Source organism: Aedes aegypti, chromosome 2, assembly GCF_002204515.2.
Source record: "Aedes aegypti strain LVP_AGWG chromosome 2, AaegL5.0 Primary Assembly, whole genome shotgun sequence".
Taxonomy (NCBI): domain Eukaryota; kingdom Metazoa; phylum Arthropoda; class Insecta; order Diptera; family Culicidae; genus Aedes; species Aedes aegypti.
The window spans coordinates 82,845,025-82,866,183 of NC_035108.1; the positions used below are offsets into that span (position 1 = coordinate 82,845,025).

General features: G+C 35.3%; 1 protein-coding gene and 4 non-coding genes across 9 annotated transcripts in view; 3 read left to right on the forward strand and 2 right to left on the reverse strand.

Annotated features, from left to right (window-relative positions):
• LOC5578225 (calcium uniporter protein, mitochondrial) overlaps positions 1–21,159 on the forward strand; it is a 472,328-nt gene that overhangs the window by 48,143 nt on the left and 403,026 nt on the right. The gene's annotated exons all lie outside the window — the stretch shown is intronic.
• Positions 6,856–6,927, forward strand: Trnah-gug. The gene has a single exon. It is a non-coding gene; the product is annotated as a tRNA-His (tRNA).
• Trnah-gug lies at positions 7,589–7,660 on the forward strand. The gene has a single exon. It is a non-coding gene; the product is annotated as a tRNA-His (tRNA).
• Positions 13,479–13,550, reverse strand: Trnah-gug. The gene has a single exon. It is a non-coding gene; the product is annotated as a tRNA-His (tRNA).
• Positions 14,849–14,920, reverse strand: Trnah-gug. Its single transcript has one exon. It is a non-coding gene; the product is annotated as a tRNA-His (tRNA).

The following is a 21,159-nucleotide window of genomic DNA, read 5'->3' on the forward strand; positions in this document are numbered from 1 at the left end:
GTTATTCTTTCCTCCTCGGGATGGTACGCCATGCCCAGCATTTACCAACCTGTATAACCACATTGATTCACATACCCATGTACGTTTCCACTTTGCTACATGCCACATGAGCCTTTGTATGGACCTTCAATATAGGCTTTACAATACACATCGTCCATTTTCGGTATTGAACTCTCGTCAAACCAACCATCAAGAGCAAAGTGATTGGTCAAAATCGGTCTGCTATAATTAGTGGGACTCTTATGCGTAGAAATTCCCCCAAAACGCGGTATTTCTAGGCATAATCGTCCCACTTTGAATTTCATAGTAAAATTCAAATTCTTTCGCAAAAACCAATTCTTGACTATAAAAAACACCCATGGCCTCATATTATTATAAAAAAATTATTATAATTTGTCATAACCTTCACCAATACGGAGCATTAATTTGCGAAAATCTTTAATCGCGTTTTTCTCGGTTTCATATTTTGGAACATGGGACATTTATGCGTATAACGGCAGTAAACGTATTGTAAAAAAAATCAAATTGAGTAATACACCATTTACGGGGCCTTCCTTAGCCGAGTGGTTAGAGTCGCGGCTACAAAGCAAAGCCATGCTGAAGGTCTCTTCTTCTTCTTCTTCTTTCTTACGTCCCCATTGGGACAGAGCCTGCTTCTCAGCTTAGTGTTCTTATGAGCGCTTCCACAGTTATTAACTGAGAGCTTACTGTGCCAATGACCATTTTTGCATGCGTATATCGTGTGGCAGGTACGAAGATACTCTATGCCCTGGGAAGTCGAGAAAATTTCCAACCCGAAAAGATCCTCGACCGGTGGGATTCGAACCCACGACCCTCAGCTTGGTCTTGCTGAATAGCTGCGCGTTTACCGCTACGGCTATCTGGGCCCCTCCATGCTGAAGGTGTCCGGGTTCGATTCCCGGTCAGTCCAGGATCTTTTCGTAATACAAATTTTCTTGACTTCCCTGGGCATAGAGTATAATCGTACCTGCCACACGATGTACGAATGCGAAAATGGCAACTTTGGCAAAGAAAGCTCTCAGATAATAACTGTTGAAGCGCTCATTGAACACATTGAACAAGCTGAGAAGCAGGCTTTGTCCCAGTGGGGACGTAATGCCATTGAGAAGAAGAAGAAGAACCATTTACGACACGACACTACGACAAATTTTATCCTCAGCTAAATACGCGTATTTCGACCCCAACTGTAAGGTCGTCTCCAGTGTCGTGTACTGGACTTGGAACTGGACTAGAATCGAACTCGAGTCCAGTACACGACACTGAAGACGGCCTTACAGTTGAGGTTGAAATACGCGTATGTGTCGAGGGATACAATTTCCACTAAACAGTCCGATGATTTGATAATATGAATTTTATTTTGTTCATTAAATTGTGTAATACTTGAATACAACCAAAAAAATAGGAATAACTGTATGCATATTCGAACTGAATCTGATTTCGGAATTCGATGAAATTGATTCAAATTTTGTTTTTCTTAACATCTTGATAACAGTTTTTGATAACCATTTCCTAGATCAGGATCCGACTTTAAAATATTATTTCGTTTTCATATTCCTAAACTAAAATATTTTATATATTCATCAAATCTCACAGAAAATACATGATATTATAGTACAGTGAAATCTGATGAGTCGATATCCCAAGACTCGATATCCACTCATGGAATCATACTAAGGCAAATTTCGTAAGTACGTAAGTACGTATTGTTCCCTGAAATATTTTCATAAGTCGATAGGATTTTTAATGTCACCTCATGGAGGTTTAACTGTATAATAGGGTGCGGCTTATTTCTCAAAAGTTTTTAGTTCCAACAATTCGTGTGCTCTTCTGAATTCATATTACATGAAAAGTGAAACTTCAAAATTTGAGCCAAAAATATTAACATTAAGAGATGGCGCAAGCGCCTTGAAGGTGAATTTTAAAGTTATAAAAAATGAACTTCAGTGAAGTATACATAATTTCGTTATTTTTCATCCAAATCTAGTTTTCATTTTTCATCCAATCTAGTTTTCATTAAAAGTACCGTAAAATGGGGTGAAGTTGATCACTTTTGTGCCCTTGTGTTCTATAATTCCATGTATTATCATCAGAATATTTTTAAAACCTGTACTGGTTGAATCTTTATCGAATAATACAAACGTATTTTTTTTTTAGATTTTTTGGTGTTTTTTTTTTGTTCGTTCTGGGACCAAAGAGGGTTCACTGTTCTATTTTTTTTCTAGAAACTTCAGCGTTCTCATTTTTTCTAGAAATTTTCAGCGATGTATGTTCTTTAGATAGTCTTTAGAGATATATTATTTTGAAATTTAAAAATCAGGTATTCCGCAATCAGACACCAACATCAAGGGTTTTTTCCTCAATACCTGGTACCTCATGCAGCTTTCTTTTCATATGTTTAGTTCAATCATTTAAGAATTTAATAGTTCAGGTATATATAGGGCACTATTCCTTGCGTACGTTGCGATACATGATGTAGGTATGGTTTAAGATGACACATAGTTTTGAAGTTGTTGAAGGATTTTTACCTCCTTTCATTTATTTATGAATTTCCTAAAACTCCAGTTGATTTATAAATACAAATCAGTAATAGCTGTGTTTCATCAATGTTCACTTGAATTTTAAATAATCTATCATTGTGGAATACCTGATGTTTTAATTTAAAAATATATATCTCAAAAACTAAGAAACATACATCTCTGAAAATTTGATGGTATACGTAAAATTTCTGAAGTTTTTAGAAAAAAAAATGAGAACAGTAATAATCTCTTTGGTCCCAGAACCAACACCAAAAACACCAAAAAAGCTAAAGAAAAGTTAAAAAAATAGAAATTTATATATTTTTTATGTAAAAAACATTTTTTTTTCAGTTTTATATTTTTTCTGAAAAGTTAAGCTTTCATTTCATAAAAAAAGGTTGAAAATCGGTTGGGCCGTTGAAAAATTATGTTTATTTAAAAAAAAAATAATAATGCGCTGAAAACTACAGTGTGTGCCGATAAAAATGACTGTTTTTTTTTGTTTTCAAAAATATATATATCAAAAAGTAAAAAGCATACATCGCTGACAGTATTTGACAGTTAACGTAAAATTTTTTGAACTTTCAATAAAAAATGAAAACAGCAATAGCTTTATTGGTACCGAGGCCTTGAAAACACGAAAAAACGAAATTTTTTGATTTCTTAGTGATGTTTTGTATTTTTTTTTATTTTTCTTTATGAGTCAATATCTTTAGCTTTCATTTCGTCCAAAAAAATTTAAAATCGGTCAAGCGGTTCAAAAGTTATTCTTCCTCTTGTTTCTGGCATTACGTCCCCACTGGGACAGAGCCTGCTTCTCAGCTTATTGTTCTTATGAGCACTTCCACATTTATTAACTGAGAGCTTACTGTGCCAATGACCATTTTTGCATGCGTATATCGTGTGGCAGGTACGAAGATACTCTATGCCCTGGGAAGTCAAGAAAATATCCAACCCGAAAAGATCCTCGACCGGTGGGATTCGAACCCACGACCCTCAGCTTGGTCTTGCTGAATAGCTGCGCGTTTACCGCTACGGCTATCTGGGCCCCTCCATGCTGAAGGTGTCCGGGTTCGATTCCCGGTCAGTCCAGGATCTTTTCGTAATACAAATTTTCTTGACTTCCCTGGGCATAGAGTATAATCGTACCTGCCACACGATGTACGAATGCGAAAATGGCAACTTTGGCAAAGAAAGCTCTCAGATAATAACTGTTGAAGCGCTCATTGAACACATTGAACAAGCTGAGAAGCAGGCTTTGTCCCAGTGGGGACGTAATGCCATTGAGAAGAAGAAGAAGAACCATTTACGACACGACACTACGACAAATTTTATCCTCAGCTAAATACGCGTATTTCGACCCCAACTGTAAGGTCGTCTCCAGTGTCGTGTACTGGACTTGGAACTGGACTAGAATCGAACTCGAGTCCAGTACACGACACTGAAGACGGCCTTACAGTTGAGGTCAAAATACGCGTATGTGTCGAGGGATACAATTTCCACTAAACAGTCCGATGATTTGATAATATGAATTTTATTTTGTTCATTAAATTGTGTAATACTTGAATATACACACACAACCAAAAAAATAGGAAGAACTGTATGCATATTCGAGCTGAATTTGATTTCGGAATTCGATGAAATTGATTCAAATTTTGTTTTTCTTAACATCTTGATAACAGTTTTTGATAACCATTTTCTAGATCAGGATCCGACTTTAAAATATTATTTCGTTTTCATATTCCTAAACTAAAATATTTTATATATTCATCAAATCTCACAGAAAATACATGATATTATAGTACAGTGAAATCTGATGAGTCGATATCCCAAGACTCGATATCCACTCATGGAATCATACTAAGGCAAATTTCGTAAGTACGTAAGTACGTATTGTTCCCTGAAATATTTTCATAAGTCGATAGGATTTTTAATGTCACCTCATGGAGGTTTAACTGTATAATAGGGTGCGGCTTATTTCTCAAAAGTTTTTAGTTCCAACAATTCGTGTGCTCTTCTGAATTCATATTACATGAAAAGTGAAACTTCAAAATTTGAGCCAAAAATATTAACATTAAGAGATGGCGCAAGCGCCTTGAAGGTGAATTTTAAAGTTATAAAAAATGAACTTCAGTGAAGTATACATAATTTCGTTATTTTTCATCCAAATCTAGTTTTCATTTTTCATCCAATCTAGTTTTCATTAAAAGTACCGTAAAATGGGGTGAAGTTGATCACTTTTGTGCCCTTGTGTTCTATAATTCCATGTATTATCATCAGAATATTTTTAAAACCTGTACTGGTTGAATCTTTATCGAATAATACAAACGTAATTTTTTTTAGATTTTTTTGTGTTTTTTTTTTGTTCGTTCTGGGACCAAAGAGGGTTCACTGTTCTATTTTTTTCTAGAAACTTCAGCGTTCTCATTTTTTCTAGAAATTTTCAGCGATGTATGTTCTTTAGATAGTCTTTAAAGATATATTATTTTGAAATTTAAAAATCAGGTATTCCGCAATCAGACACCAACATCAAGGGTTTTTTCCTCAATACCTGGTACCTCATGCAGCTTTCTTTTCATATGTTTAGTTCAATCATTTAAGAATTTAATAGTTCAGGTATATATAGGGCACTATTCCTTGCGTACGTTGCGATACATGATGTAGGTATGGTTTAAGATGACACATAGTTTTGAAGTTGTTGAAGGATTTTTACCTCCTTTCATTTATTTATGAATTTCCTAAAACTCCAGTTGATTTATAAATACAAATCAGTAATAGCTGTGTTTCATCAATGTTCACTTGAATTTTAAATAATCTATCATTGTGGAATACCTGATTTTTTAATTTAAAAATATATATCTCAAAAACTAAGAAACATACATCTCTGAAAATTTGATGGTATACGTAAAATTTCTGAAGTTTTTAGAAAAAAAAATGAGAACAGTAATAATCTCTTTGGTCCCAGAACCAACACCAAAAACACCAAAAAAGCTAAAGAAAAGTTAAAAAAATAGAAATTTATACATTTTTTATGTAAAAAACAATTTTTTTCAGTTTTATATTTTTTCTGAAAAGTTAAGCTTTTATTTCATAAAAAAAAGGTTGAAAATCGGTTGGGCCGTTGAAAAATTATGTTTATTTAAAAAAAAATAATAATAATGCACTGAAAACTACAGTGTGTGCCGATAAAAATGACTGTTTTTTTTGTTTTCAAAAATATATATATCAAAAAGTAAAAAGCATACATCGCTGACAGTATTTGACAGTTAACGTAAAATTTTTTGAACTTTCAATAAAAAATGAAAACAGCAATAGCTTTATTGGTACCGAGGCCTTCAAAACACGAAAAAACGAAATTTTTTGATTTCTTAGTGATGTTTTGTATTTTTTTTTTATTTTTCTTTATGAGTCAATATCTTTAGCTTTCATTTCGTCAAAAAAAATTTAAAATCGGTCAAGCGGTTCAAAAGTTATTCTTCCTCTTGTTTCTGGCATTACGTCCCCACTGGGACAGAGCCTGCTTCTCAGCTTATTGTTCTTATGAGCACTTCCACATTTATTAACTGAGAGCTTACTGTGCCAATGATCATTTTTGCATGCGTATATCGTGTGGCAGGTACGAAGATACTCTATGCCCTGGGAAGTCAAGAAAATATCCAACCCGAAAAGATCCTCGACCGGTGGGATTCGAACCCACGACCCTCAGCTTGGTCTTGCTGAATAGCTGCGCGTTTACCGTCACGGCTATCTGGGCCCGATAGTTATATTTTATTTAAATACAAATTTTGCTATTTCGGAAATGGTCACCCTAATAAAAAAATCTAAAAGCACGTGTATCCTTTATATTTAAATTTATCATCATTTTGTTTATTTTCATAAAAAAGGATCTCATATTCTGTTATGATTGTTGGTAACTCGATCAAAATATTATCATATTGAGTTTTTATATTCGATGATATCACAATATCATCATTAGTTTGCAATTTGTTCTCATTCCCTGATCGGGTATCTCGTAAAACAAATTGTGTGCGTTAAAAATAATGGTGTTGCAATGCAATGTTGATTCAGAGCTGACTGTCCTCTAGAAATAACGAAGAGAGGTTTCGTACAAACCTGCAAGTGTAAGTTGTTTTCCTCAATATGCACCCCGTCATCACATAAAAAATGCTCTCATCGGACCGATGTTTCAATATTGAGCAAATGAAGCACATTGCTCCGACTTCCCCACACAGTATCGACGAATGCATGTGCGAAAATTTCCATTGACGCTTTCAACTTGCACCAAATCAATCATCACATTTTCACCGAACCCCCGCTAGCCGTGATCGTCTAGTGGTTAGGACCCTACGTTGTGGCCGTAGTAACCCAGGTTCGAATCCTGGTCACGGCAATGTCGATACCGAGGCATTGTCACGGAAGGGGGTGATAATTTTTGCTGTTCCTCAACCCGACAGGTGAAGAAAGCAAAATTTGCAAATAAAAAAAGTGAATTTGTCGAATTTTGCTCGTGTTGTTGTGGCGAACAGCTGCTCCACGACTGGACTGACTGTAGCAATCGCGAGCTAAATATAAACTTTGCCAATAATTGTGAAATACTTGCGCAAGCACTTCTCTCCCGCTCAATATGAATGTTGTTTTTGTTTGTAGAAACATATATGAAAGTGTCTTGTTCGTTAATATTTCTAGAGTTGAATTGAACTTTTACGATGTTTGCAATCATCAGTGACACAAATGATGGCATCTAACGGTTATGTTTGGGAAGAAGTCAACTCGCATTACGAAGTGTTACACATATGGTAGAGTTTTGCTTCAACCGATATGGGACTGACAATTCCATTATCGCCATATCGGTTGCCCTGTTTTGGACGTTCACTTTCGTTATCATCCAACGTAACCGAATGTCGAGTCTGGTTTGTTGTGCTGTGCTGATTTTAACTCTGCGCTCGAGTGAAATGTCTTCGGATAAATTTAACAGTGATAATTGCGTTCGATGGTGAAATGTTTTTGAAAGTGTACAACTTTTGCGAGATTGAAGAAATATCTCCTCGAAAGCCGTGATCGTCTAGTGGTTAGGACCCTACGTTGTGGCCGTAGTAACCCAGGTTCGAATCCTGGTCACGGCAATGCTCTACCAAATAGAACATTGTCATGGAGCGGAGCAATTTTTTTATTAGAATGAAATATGGAACAATTGCAAAAACGGCAAAAAAGAATTCAGACATTTTAAACCTTCAAAATATTCAGACGGGAAATCGGAGGAAAACTGATATTTTTTTCTAAACTTTTTAATATATTATTTTAAGGTGAAGATGAATCGAAGCCAAACCTCACATTTTCAAGAGCACAAATCTTGAGAACGGAACACCCGTTTGAGTTGAAAACTTAATCGATTGGTCATCACCAGCTACTGACCAATCGATTGAGTTTTCAGCTTACACGGATGTTTGATTCTCCAGATTTGTGCTCTTGAAAATTCAAGATTTGGCTTCGATGCATCTTCACCTTAATGATGTAAGATCAGGGTTGTTATGCGATAAATTGGCTTCTAATAACCCAATACTGACAATCTATTATTATTATCTTCATTATCGAGATTTTCAGACATATGCTGGTTCATCTCCTAACGACAATCTAGTATTATTAGTGTCTTTATTAACGATACCTTCATTCCTCGGCTGGTTCTAGAACTTGAGACATTAGCAAATGTTCGGGTTGCAAAGATCATAATCGTTTGAAACTTTCATCATCATCATGAACAAATTTACAAATGAAAGTCGGCAAGGAACCCAAGGGCAATTGCTAATGTAATTTTACTTGGATAAGTCTTCCCAAAACTTTATTGAATAATACCTGGAGAACTATTAAGTTTTTGTACAAATAATCCAAACCGTTAACTGGACCTTAGGATGGCCCATAATGATCAAACATCGAAAATTGTCAGTTACACCAACTCCCACCCTCGCACAAATTTGTTCATTTGGACCCCCAGAAGCTACTGTGAAAATTTTAACGGATTCCGTCAACTCTATGGGGGGCTAAGCAAACTTGAAGTTTGTATGGGTAATATTGATAAGATATATGGGAAAACACGGTTCCAATTACATTTTCGACCGTAGATGGCACAATACTCGATGAATTTCTTTCATTGTTAATTTGGAGATAAAAATGCCAAAAACCGGTAGTATTTTTGTTAAAAAATAAAAACGACATACATACGTGTGAACGGTGTTACATTGGTCGTTTTTGCGTGAAAAACTTTTGAAGGTAATAAAAGTAAGTTACCTTCTTTGGAAATACTTTTGGTTAACTGGAAGTTTGCGTTTGACTGTCACAATTTCAGAATTATCGGTATGTTGTTTTCAGCAGAGTTGTGGGTGTTAATAAGATCTACAGATTTTTTATACTTTTATTTTCGGTAAAAAATAGAAAAAAAAAATTGGAGCTACCTAATAGTTACAATACAATTGAATAAGAAATAACAGCAACTACAATGTAATTGCCCATAGATTTTTCGTGCATTTCCAATCAAGAATGTATCCACCCAACATATCGGGACATTTGGCAAACATTTATGTAACAAGTGTTCTGATTTTCTTCCGAGGCAATCTGGAAAAGTACAAGATTAATTATAATGAAGCCCTGGAGAAGATCCAAACTTCGGATAGCAACGTCGACGTTGATATATGAAAATCAACGCATAGTTTTATGTTCTAAAGTTTATATTATTTGACTTACATTTCAATATTGTTATCATTTTTTTGTTTCGCTTTTTTGAAGAGGGAAGGGAAGTTTTACATCAGTTAAAAAAAAGAAGTTTACTAAAGACAGCATGTCTGTATTGAAGATTTTATGAGTTACAGTCAAAATTCAAGTTTTAAACGATATTTTCAAATTTGATTTTTCGAATGCAAATAATATATTCGTGCAATTTTTGCAGTAAAAGTAGTCTTAATAGGCTATATGCCTTTGAAATGTCGCTTGTCCATTGTCTAGTGTTAAGTTATACAGTCTGTGCAGCTAAATGGCCGAAGACAGTATCCGTGTCTTTTTTTTAATCACATATAACCTCAAACGGAAAAGTTATTGAAATAATTTAAACCAAAAAGAACAACTTCTCAAAAGATACCATACCAAGAAATCCAGGAAAGGCGGGAAAAAACCGGGAATTACTGATGACCAGGAAAATACGTGAAATACCCGTGAATATGGAGAACACACCGGGAAATGTAGTGTTTCAAACCGGTGTGTTTCAATTTCAAGCACTATGGGCATAACTAGAATATTTTGCCGAGAGATGCACGACCACCTTTCAACTTGTACTTTGCATCATGACTTACTTGTAGTGAGTTGTCAGAGAGGTAGTTATGGATTTCTAGTATTTTTTTTTATCAAAATTCTTCAAGTTCTTCCTGGGAAATTATTTGGCAGATTTTTATAACAATTATAACTCGTTTTAATCAACATTTCCCATAAATATATATATATGTAAATTTATAACGCTCAAATTTATAACTCAATATTATTATTGGTATAGGTATAGATATTGAAAAAATTAAAGGAGATCTTATAGATTATAAATTAGTTCCTTGAAACCAATTCTTGAAGGATTATTAGGGATTCCTTGCAAGGTTCTTGGTGAGATATTTGATAGATTTAGATTCATGGTTGTTTTTATGAAATCACTGCAGGAATCGAGGCGATAATTGACCAGTTTCTTGGAAATTTCTCGAGAGATAAATATAAGTCGATTGCGGTAATAAGGTTTTTAGTGGGTTTAAGAAAAAATCTTCAATTATTTTTTCTTAAAATGCTTAGAGATTGGCGAACCATCGATTTAAAAAAAAATTCTTGGAAGCCCTATTGAAAACCTGAACAGATTCATTGAGAATTTGTTCGGCGGATTTCTGACGTTACTGATGATGCAGATTCATAATGAAGCCTTGAGTTGCTTACTAGTTTGACTTGACTAGTCCTAGGGTATATGACAAAGTTCTTACGAGGTCCCTGCGAGATTTTTATAGATTTCTGAAGCTTTATAGCGAATTTTTCCAACCATAGGGTGATGTGCTAGTATCCATCGTATTAAGCATTGATCAGTGAGAACTGCAATTTTCCCAGTATTGCAGTGAATGATGCTGATACAAACCGATGCCAAACAATTCTTTCTCAAAACGGCTTTAGCATTGTACAATAACATTTTGATAAATCTTGATCTGTTTTTGGAAATAATGCAAAGAAAATGCATCTTATCGTATTCTCAATCCGTCGTATCGTTTTCAACTCCGTCGCAATCAGTTTCCAGATTCGTCTCACAACTTACGGCTCACTGTGTGTATTGAATGTTTATATAATTTCAAAATATATATGACTTTTCAATGAATCTTGTGAACTTTAAAATATTTCAACAAGTTCAGTTTGTATTTTTTTGTTTAAAACTCTTTTGGAATTCAAACTGTTTTAAGCTCGCAGTATATCATAAATTTTATCAAAAATCATTCATAAATAATTATGATTATCCTCCAAATTTAATTATTGAGTAGAAAAAAAATAGCAAGTCGCATGATCTTTTTGTCTCACGTTTTTTAAAGGAATCTGAGGAAAATGGAAGATTCGGAAAACGGATTTTGAATGAACAACCCTGCCCCTTACGTCAAAAATCAACAGAGATAACAAGATCTAAATCGTTGATTCGAACCATTGTGCATGACTTACTTAGCTTTGCTTAGACTGACTACACATATCAATGGTTACTATTCCGTGATTGACGGAAGTCAGTGAAAATACACTAAGAATCAACTAAAAGTTCGTCTGGGATTGGCCTCTATTTATGCAGGGTTAATAACGGTGCCGGCCACGTCCTTGCAGTCAGGTGGGATTGGAGGAAGGAATGTTAGTGTGTAACAATTGCTATTTGGAGGCCGTGTTTGCTTCTGCATCTCCACAAAGGTTACTGGGAAGGATGTTCATTAGTGGGGAAGATCGTTGGGTTAGAGGGTTCACTTTGATAAGCGATTAAGCCATGATAAACGACTATTTGTAAAATATAAACATGCTTATAAATATAATGTAATTATTTGATATGAAAAATTTCCATGTAGAAGAAAACAATGTTGACACCTGAAGTAACGAACCGTTCAAAGTTTGTTCAACAAATAGCTAAACGCAATATTACTATAGCTATTAGGACGAAGGCATGTGTTATCATATTTTACTCATAAGAAGAAACAAAAGTATTTGCTGCACCCTCTCAGAACACTCTTATGTCGACACTTGCAGTGGCGAATCATTTAAAGTTTGTTGAATAAAATGTACCTTTTGCAAGTCTACACTTATAGGTGTCGATCCATTCAAAGTCCTTTCTTAATTTCAAAAATAAAGGTAAAAGAAAAGGGTTATTTTGAAAAAAAAAATGTAAAATGTAAATAATTTATGAATAAGTCAATAAATAAATAATGTTGGGGACGGACCTGGTGTAGTGGTTAGAACACACGCCTCTCACGCCGAGGACCTGGGATCGAATCCCATCCCCGAGATAGTCACTAAAAATTTCAGTGACGACTTCCTTCGGAAGGGAAGTAAAGCCGTTGGTCCCGAGATGAACTAGTCCAGAGATTCTTAGCTCGTTAATAAAGATAGAAAAAAAAAAATAAATAAATAAATAAAAGCATGAAACGAGCTCACCAATTGATCCTTCATTCAAAACACAAGTCACAATCCACTTTTAGCTTCACTAAACGCGTACAGGCTAACTAATGATGATTGACTCTTTATTAAGGGGAAATTCAGCCCAAGGCTGGTTCATCCCCGTAGGCTAACTAAGAAAGAAATCATTCTGGAGACGCGAGAAAAATAATACTTTTGCTTTTCATGCAAAAGATCGCTCTGATGACACAAAACAAAAACACGAACACTTGGGCTTCGACGAAGCACTGCCCAGCTAAATGCACGTAAGCCGAAAGAACAAAAAAAAAACAACAACAACGAGACACGAGACCTACTCGTTTGCTCGGGCCATATCAAAGCACTCAAAAATAAAAAGAGACAGGGAAAAAACTGGGATTGCTTCGCGATTTCTCGACGCACTGCCCGGCAAAAGAACGCGCAAACCGAAAAGGAAAAATTACACTTGCTCGGGCTTTCTCGTCGCATTCATAATGATTAAAACCATGAAGCATTTATAAAGTCATATGCCACAATTTTCATATATTTCATGGATTCCTTGAACTTTTGATTTTAATAACCGAATTAAAATATAGCAATTGATACACCAATCTGCGTACTTTCTTGTAAGACTTCCCTATTAAACAATGCTGTTTCAATTAAACTTTCATCAACAACGAGCTGTTTAAGTTATCGCGAAGCGAAGATTTCTTTGTGATATGTGGAAATTAAGAAGTTTTTCAGTTTACTTACGCTTCCTTTTTGATTCAAGATATCTGCTAGATTTGAAGAAGAGATTTGATCTTGAACCAATTAAGATTTTAATGAGCTTATTATAAATTACAGTAGATATATTATTAATAACTGATAGCTATTCGATTGACCAACAAGGAGAAACACAGACAAGTTGACCAAGATTTTGATAATCGGTAGCAAAAACTAAGAGATCTGAACCCTGTCATTCAGAATTTACAACATGAACGGGCCACATGATATTAACATTCAAAATCCTATCGCCGCATGTGGGACACGGTATGCAGTTTGGTGACCACTGTATTATAGCATCAAAATTATTTTCTGAAAAAAAAAAACCCTTATAAGACTCTGGCCCCGGGGCTCCCACCTTTCCAAATACGGCCCATTGTCACCCCCAGGCCCAATATCACCCCAACTACCGTACTTTTCATTCATGCTGCACTGCAGTTTTTTATTGCTATACCTCCATTCCACTTCAACAAAAAAGAACTCACTCCTCTCTGTCACAATGTTTGCGTCGAACATTGCCGTGACCAGGATTCGAACCTGGGTTACTACGGCCACAACGTAGGGTCCTAACCACTAGACGATCACGGCTATCGAGGAGATATGGGAGCATGCTACCCGCACACTTTGACATCCATTTATTTCATCATAGTATGAAATTAGCAATCAAAAACAAGCAGTTGCACTTCTGTTCTGTTAGATTAGATTACATTATGCCGTTTAAGTTGTATCTATTTCGGTAAAATCCATAAGTATCAGACTTGGTGAGCTCGTTCCATACTCTTTCACTTTGATTGCCTATACGTGCGAATATATTTCCAAGTTTAAGCTGGGATTGTGGCTGGATATATGTAGAAGTACTCTTAGAACACAAATCTAAGAAGAAGGCTGTGTGTCAGTGCCTATATAACGTAAATAAAAGAATCACCGTGCTAGCATATGATTGTGCTTAAGGATTAAGCGATAAACCAGAGGTAGAGTGATCGACTGCTTGAACGATACTGAAAATACTTGTAATTCAATGTGTTGATAGTTTGGATTTGGAGTTACAGTGTTTCAAATACGACAAACTATCGGGAATTTCGCAATCTTCAGACGCAATGTTCTTAATGCAAACGGTACATCTCTTGTGAACATTTTTTCATTGTGTTTTTTTTTTTTCGCATATTTAGGGTAATTCATTAATTGTTGGACGGTCTAATTGCTCGCTAATTGTTGAACACGCCATAAGTAATAATTGCCCTAGCTATAATAAATGAATAGTCGTTAATGTAGCATTGCTGTCTTTCTGAATGCTGGGCACGAAAAACGAGGTATAGTATCTAATAAGTATCGATTGTAGGCTATGTTAGGTAAAAGTTCAGATAAGCTGTCTGTTTTTGTTGGAGGTATGTTTTCATTGAACCGTCTAGACTCTAGGATGTGTTGTAAATACTGAAAAATATATTTTTCATAAATTTATGAACCATTCATATATTTTATGGTTCACAAATTTATATGCAATTTATTTTTATAATTTGCTATATTTTATTTTATTCTTTTAGATCCTGCCTTTTTTATTTGAACTTATACTACACTACTTCAATGTATCAATCTAATGAACATCTTCTTCTTCTTCGTAGCTCTACGTTCTTATTAGAACTGGTTATTTCTCTTCAATTTAGTTTTCTTATAAGCGTCTCCACAAGTTTAATCTGTTATAGCTTTATTTTGTACATTACATTATTAAGTTCTGAAAATTGAGAAAACATTCATCCGACAAAAATACGATGGGACTAGGAATCGAGCCCGGTTTAGCAATCTCAAGCCTTTCTCTCAAAGTTTGTGACATTTTTTATGTAGGTAAAAAAATACTTCTCTCCGTGACAATGTTCCATTGTATTGAACATTGCCGTGACCAGGATTCGAACCTGGGTTACTACGGCCACAACGTAGGGTCCTAACCACTAGACGATCACGGCTATCGAGGAGATGTGGAAGCTACCGAACTGTACGACCTTAGCTTACATTGCATTTCACCACCGTGTGTAATAAGCACTCACAACGAAACTGTTTCGCCACATTGCTTTCAACTGTAACGCTCAGTAACGCAAGCTAACTAAAGCGTAGCTTGAAGCAATATGTGCATGTGCATGTTTTGATCGAAGGGAGTTTCGAAAACATTTAAACTGACACAACCATTTGCTTTGATTGCATTTCGCCATGAATGGTTATTAAACCCTGGATCAAATCACGCCACAATCCTTTTAATCCGAAGCAAATCCGTTCACATAGCCAAATACCAAAAAAAAAAAAAAAAAATGGATGCAAACAAACCAATCCAAGCGTCGATAATCCCCTCCACAAAGGTTGGATCTATTTTCGTCGCTCTACGTCCGGGTATTGCATTCAATCATATCCACTCAATTATGGAGCATTGCAATGCGGCATCTGCAGCGCAGCGTTTCTTCTCTATCTCCATTCTGTTTGATTTTATTTAAAAACGGTTATCCAATCACGTTTTCCGACGACTATGGTAATTGCAAATTATCCTGCCTAAATTGTTCAATAATTGTATCACTTTATTGTGCTCGAACAAGTCTTGTACTATGGACGGTTTCCACACAGTGAAGAGGCCAAAAATATTCTTGTCGTTTTGTATCATACCTACTTATCAGTTTTGTGAGAAGTGTAGAATAGAAGAAGACTGTAAATATATGACATTTTATATTGAGATTACAAGATCCGTATCACTTACCAAAGTGAATCCAGACTGTGTAGTTTCGGAATCCTTCCCACTAACAAAAACTTCTTATGTGGCAACCATGAATATGCAGAGGTATAATCGGTCTATCGTAACAATGGATATCACATTAACATTCCTTCCCTTTCCCGATGACAGTATGAACGTGACCGGCGCCATTATTGATTTAATAATATTTGGAATTCTCGAAAGTATACACCGAAAATGGTAGGCTACTGCCGAGTTCCTTTTGTTGGTTCCTTTCCTTCTTCAATTTTGATTATTCTTTTTTTTTTGTGACATGAGTTTAATGTTGTTTTCAATAAAACAAGGTTTCGGAACAAACTTATTTGGTAATTATTTTAATGCAAGTCTCTATGTTTAACGGAAGGTCTTAAAAGTCTCTTTTTCAACCAAAAGGATCTCTAAAGTCACGTTTTTCACAGTCGATCCTGGTGCAAGCTCCAGAAAAACCTCCAGAGCAGAGTGTCCATCCATCCGGGAAATCCGGGAAAAGCGGGAAAAACACGGGAATTCCAATTGACCGGGTAAATACGGGAAATACCCGGGAAATTGTAAAACATATGGGCGAAAGATGAAAATATTTCCAGGAGATGCACGAGTGCCTGACAATTTGCAATTCACGTCATTATTAATTTTTAATGTTTTTTCCTGAAGAGATCTTTGGTAGTGTTTTTCTCCATAAAATGCTTTGTGAATTTCTGGATGAAAATATCAATTAGATTGATCGGATAATCAGATCAGCGGGATCCTATTTTTTTAATTGAGTATTTCTTTCTTCTTTCTGGCGTTACGTCCCAACTTGGACAAAGCCGGCTTCTCAGATTAGTGTTCTTATGAGCACTTCCACAGTTATTAACTGAGAGTTTTCTTTGCCAATTGACCATTTTTTTGCATGTGTATATCGTGTGGCAGGTACGAGGATACTCTATGCCCTGGGAACCACTAAAATTTCCTTTACGAAAAGATCCTCGACTAGCGGGAACCCGCGAACCCACGACCCTCAGCATGGTCATGCTGAATAGCTGCGCGTTTACCGCTACGGCTATCTGGGCCCCTGAGGGATACCTGAGGCGATAATTGTCCAGGTAATAGACTAGGTAGTTAGTTCTTCGGAAAAACACTGAAAATGGAGTGGATGGATTGCTAATAATATTTTGATTGGGTTCTATCAAAGATACTTTGCTGATTTTTGTCAAGATTCTTTATAATTTGTAGTGGTTGGTAAAACGTTAAGCTTAAAGATTTTTTTTTTAAATTTATGGGTTATCTGAGTGGCTGATGATAAATCAGGACTGATTCATTGAAAATTCATTTTTGGCAGATTCCAGGTACACTGATACTAATTCTTGAAGAAGCCTTTTTTGGATTGCTAACTTGACTAGTCCGTGAAGTCTTTGTGAGATTTATGACGAGATTTTGTATGCGTTACTGCAAATTTAAAGCGGATTTTTAATGTAATTCTCCACGAATTTCTTGTGAGATCCTTAAATTTTGTTTAGTTTTTATTACATTCATGGCAACATCTTTGAAGGATTCCTAGGAGATGCTTGTTATTTTTATTCCAATTTTTTGAGCAAGGAAGCAATCACGTGTTTTTGGTAATATACTGTCATCAAGATCTCTCTTTGGGTCCATTGAGATCAAGATTTTTTCCTAAAACCAGCCATGGAGCACATCTAATGCAGAACTTTGAAGGCGCTATTATGAAGCGAATGGATTGACCATTTTTATTTTAAATTGCCGTTTTTTGGAACCATTGTTTCAATTTAAAGACACAGAGATTTTTTTTATATAATTTCAAAATCTCTCAGAATTTCATAAAAAATGAAAGAATGTTCTGATGTTATCAAACTGCATTAAGTTTTTTAATTATGAGAAAAAATATTATGTATTTTAAGATACCGATACTAGCTAGGGTTTTTGGAGCCCGGTGCGTAGTTCGATTAAGAGGCCCTCAAAATTAAGGTTAACGCCATCTGCAAGCTGCTAATGTTGAAATAAATATTGAACAAATATGATGGAACTTATGTTGATATGTTTTATAGTAGTTTAATGTCAAAAATGCCAATTAATGAGTCTACAGTTCTTCTTTGCTTAATTCTTTTTCAGAAACACATTAGTTTTCTGAAAATTATCGAGAGGAGTTGCAGTGAAATGACATGAAAGTTGAAATATTAGCTGGCGAAGTAGCGCTAGAAAGCAATGATTCATTATTGCTTTAATTAGGTATTCAAAGGAAAGTTTGGACATTTCCTCAATTTTGTGTTTTTGAGTTGGGATTTATTTGGATGTTCTTGATGAAAGAAATGCCTTTAAGGTCGATAAATTTGCCCAAGGTTTGCTTTAAATAAAATACCAAATGAACTCCAATGATTTCTTTAGGAGTTCATTTTGTGATTTTCATAAGCTTCCTGAAGATTTCGTTTTAGATTTTCAAAAATTTAACGTACAATTTTTCTAAGGCAGGGTTTCTCAACCGGTGGTCCGCGGACCCCTAGGGGGCCGTGAATGGTTCCCAGGGGGTCCGCGAAGCCATTGAGAAAAAGTGTCGTTTCTCCTAACTGATGAATAAGTCTCGCGTAAAAAAATAAAAGGGTAAATCCTCAGATCATTGAACCAGAGAAAATTTGGTGTGAATATGGATCACCACATTTTCAATTCATTTTCCTCTGTATTCAAATAAATCCATATGATATCTTGCTGGTTGATTGACGATTTACTATTTCAACTCGTAAATAAAAGATTGCATTCTGAAAACTGCCAAAAATGTGTATTACCCATGTTCGATTATCAAGCAGACATTGGCCTATTTATGAGTTTTGTTAGCGTGCCGTGGCTCAAGGATAGGCCCTTTGGGTTTCCAATGAATGAGCAAGAGAGAGTCATTGGCCTCTCAGCCTACTAAGGTAAATGGCAGTTTGCGAATTTTTCCGATTGTAGGCCATCTTGATGGAGAAAGGTCCGATCATCGGCCGTTTTGAGCAGTGGACCAATGAATGATTTGGAAAAAAAGGGTATTGGCTGATTTGAAAATCGAGTTTATAATGTTTTATAACGAGTTTTACGATTATGTTAACAATGTTTGCATAGTTTGTGTGTGTTGGGAGATACAATCGAATTGTATCAAAGCCCGTTTTTTTTACAATTGGATCGTTGGCCCTTTAGAATTGTAATGCAAAAAATGTGATGAATCTTTAAGGCCCAAGTAAAAACGGAGCAAATGTCAAAAATGAAAAAGCAGTTTTCGCCGTTTAAATCAACCAATCAAAGAAAATAAAAACACATAGCTTCTTCATTTTTCAAGTAAAACAGCTATGTGTTCTTATTTTTTTCGATTTGTCGATTTTAACTGCTCTTTCTTTTTTGGCATTTGCTTCATTTTTACTTGAGCCTTAATACAGCTTGGTTTCAAGAAAAAATTTTACCGAGTTGTAAATAAATGATCTGTCTGAAACTTTTTTTGTTCAACGTAAATTCTTGGATAGCCGACAACCAAGAATTTACATTTCAACTTTCAGTCGCAACCAATAGATGTTTTCAACTATGAAAATACTGAAAAATATCATCAATATGATCCTGCCAGTTAGTGGTTGCAAGTCAGCTATAGTTACTCAACGCACAGCCATGCAAATTCTATCCAGTGTGATCTTGAAAAATTAAAAAGTATGATAATTTCTGGAGGTAGCATTAAAAAATATCTGGAATATTTGAAGATTAGTGCTTAGTAGATTCAGACAATTCAGCCGAGAAAATTGCTCCTATCAAAGTGCATCTGGAAGTGCCAAAGTTCTTTACTTAATTTTGAGTCGTACATAAATGCAGCTTAGTGTTTTGTTTCAGAAATAGCATGGTGAAAAACCCCACAGTGGTTTATCATTCTTGCTCTGCATAAATTGCTAAGATTTGTCATATTTTTGGAAAATACAAGTTGAATTCCTGACTCAACTCATAGTGGACTCCTCCAAAACATTACAGCAAGATTCTTGTATTGACGATTACAGACATGATTTGTGGGAGTGCCTTTCCAGTACATCAGATAACACTTCAATAGTCTCCTTGTGTATATTGTACAACATAGTTGAGACACAGTCACAGCTTTGTGCTGTTGGCAATGGTCAACAAAAAATATTGGAGATATTCGGTATTTCCTTAAACATCGATTTTAAGAACATCCTAGGGGTCCGTGAGACGTTTATAAAGCTTCAAAGTGGGTCGTGGCTCCAAAAAGGTTGAGAACCACTGTTCTAAGGGTAACCATAGAAGTGACCTCAGAGATTCAATCATGAATTTCTTCAAAGATTCTTTCAGTAAATTGTCAAGTGAATCATAAGTGCGTAAGGAATGCATCCAATGTTTTTGACTTTTTTTAAACTTCCAGTATAATTCATGTTTACAACATCTTCGAAATTTCAACTATTATTTTCTCCAGAGACTTTCTAGAAATTCAATGAAAACTATCGTTCAGATTTCAACCAGAGAATTGCTTCTGGAATTACTCCAGCGATTCTAGAAATTATAGACAAATTTCCCAAAGATTTCTTCTAAGATTTTCCCCAGTCATTTTCTCAGAAATATCTCCAGGAAGAGATTAAGGATTTTTTTTTCAGAAATTCAAATTATTGGTGATTTTTTTCAAAAATCCGGGAGATATTTTAAAATTAAATCTGAAAGTGACATCTGATGAAACTCGATTTAGTTTCAAAGTAACCCTTGATGAACTCCCACAAAGTTCCCTGAAAGAACCCTTGGGCTCTTGAGGAAGTCTCGAAGGATTTCGTAAGTGAATTTCTGATTGACGATGATTGGAATTACTAGAATACTGTAATATTAGTTGTAGCGTCGAACCTTAGATGAATTTTTAAAGAATTCATGAAGATTTTACTTGGAAAAATACATGAGAAATTGTTTCAAAGAACTGCAGGAGTAATTTTGCTAGAAATGTTGAAGAAATCTTTAAAGGAATTTCAGAAGGAGCTTCATGAGGAATCTCGGGTCAAATTTGAAGAGGAATTCCTGGAGGTGTATTAATCATATACCCTCGGATAATCCCAGGAGGAAGTTTAGGACCATCTCCAAGGAGCAAGGAAAATGTTGATGAATGCTTGAAGGAATCTATTTAATTCCTGAAAGGATAATTGAAGGAACTGGCATAGGAATTCTCGTAGATCTTACTGAAAAAAAAAAAACAAATTAATTTCTTATTTTTATAAGATAAGTTTTGTAGGAAGCTTTGGAAGATCTTCTATTGTTACAACTGGTGAAATCAAAATAGTCAAGAAAAACGTTGCAATGGATTTCCTGGAGCAAATTACGAAAATACCCTCTAACCATCCCTTGAAACAACACTGGAAAATTTGGTGGTGGAATCAATGGAGATATTCCTGAAGGAGATTCCAGAAGTATACCTGAAGACATCTTTGAATAAATCACATTTTTCCTCGAGTAATCTGAAAA